The sequence below is a fragment of the Piliocolobus tephrosceles genome, unplaced genomic scaffold (assembly GCF_002776525.5).
Source record: "Piliocolobus tephrosceles isolate RC106 unplaced genomic scaffold, ASM277652v3 unscaffolded_38560, whole genome shotgun sequence".
Lineage (NCBI taxonomy): Eukaryota > Metazoa > Chordata > Mammalia > Primates > Cercopithecidae > Piliocolobus > Piliocolobus tephrosceles.
The window spans coordinates 1-1,520 of NW_022322710.1; the positions used below are offsets into that span (position 1 = coordinate 1).

General features: G+C 61.8%; 1 pseudogene; it reads right to left on the reverse strand.

The window, feature by feature from the left end:
• Positions 1–6: 6 nt before the first annotated feature.
• Positions 7–1,515, reverse strand: LOC113223087 (annotated as a pseudogene).
• Positions 1,516–1,520: the final 5 nt, after the last annotated feature.

Here is a 1,520-nt window from a genome sequence, read left to right on the forward strand (position 1 = left end):
GACGGGTTGGTGGCCAGGCAGAGGCGCTCCTCACCTCCCAGATTGTGGGGCGGCCGAGCAGAGACGCTCCTCACTTCCCATACAGTGGGGTTGGAGGGGTGGCGCTGGGTAGAGGCGCTCCTCACCTCCCAGACGGGTTGGTGGCCAGGCAGAGGCACTCCTCACCTCCCAGACGGCGGGATTGCCGGGCAGAGGTGCTCCTCACCTCCCCTACTGTGAGGCGGCTGAGCAGAGACGCTCCTCACTTCCCATATGGTGGGGTAGGGGGGTGGTGCTGGGCAGAGGCGCTCCTCATCTCCCAGACGGGTTGGTGGCCAGGCAGAGGCCTTCCTCACCTCCCAGACTGTGAGGCGGCAGAGCAGAGACGCTCCTCACTTTCCAGACCGTGCAGTTGCCAGGCAGACGTGCTCCTCACTTCCCATACGGTGAGGTGGGGGGAGGGGCGGTGCCAGGCAGAGAGGCTCCTCACCTTCCAGACCCGGCAGTGGCCAGGCAGAGGCCCCCCTCACTTCGCAGACTGTGAGGCGGCCGGGCAGAAGCACTCCTTACTTCCCAGATGGTGGAGCAGCCGGGCAGAGGCGCTTCTCACTTCCCAGATGATGCAGGGAGCATGCAGGGACCAGGCAGAGAGCTCCTCAGGTCTTAATCTCTTGACCTGGTGATCCACCTGCCTCGGCCTCCCAAAGTGCTGGATTATAGGCGTGAGCCACCACGCCTGCCCTGCCATGTCTTCTTTCTCCTCCCAAGCGGCGGTTTTCATCTCCTGGATTTTGATGTTCTACTTAACACCCCCATGTTCTTACCCATGCTGCCCCGCTGGAGGCGTCCTTCCCTCTGGGAAGCCTGACCCAGGTCTAACAGTGCCTCAGGAGATAGGCAGGGAAGCTTAGTGGGTGGGGGCAGCTCGTCTCTATCCCATCTCAGTTGCAGGGGAGGGGTCGGTTGTAGCAGCAGTGGTGACCCTGACCGCTTTCTTTTGCGGGACTCGTGGCCGGCAGCTCTGGGTGGAGCAGAGCTACTTGATCCTAGAGCTGCAGGATCTTTGTGCTGCATGTCCTTCCCCCGCATTAGCAACACTGGAGAGCTGGGCAGGTGGTCTCTATCCAGCATCTTCAAGGCCGCCTTCTTTGGCCACAGGGAGCAGCCCGGAACTGGGGCAGGGAGCACTGTTGGAACTGGGGCAGGGAGCACTGCTGGAACTGGAGCAGGGAGCACTGTTGGAACTGGGGCAGGGAGCACTGTTGGAACTGGGGCAGGGAGCACTGTTGGAGCTGGGTCAGGCTTCCCAAAGGGAAGGATGCCTCCAGCAGGGCTGTGTGAGCTGGTGACTCCGTGGCCCTTGGGGTAGAAACTCACTGCATGCACCTGGGCCTTCTCATTCTGGTTCTTTTTTGTCACGCTCTTGAGGTGGACATTTCCCTCCAAGGGCCTGGGACTGCACCCGGAGGAAGTGAGGTTTCTCTGAGTCTCCAGGGGCCTAGAGGTGGAGGCTGCTTCCCCATTGCTACAGGGGCCCCTTT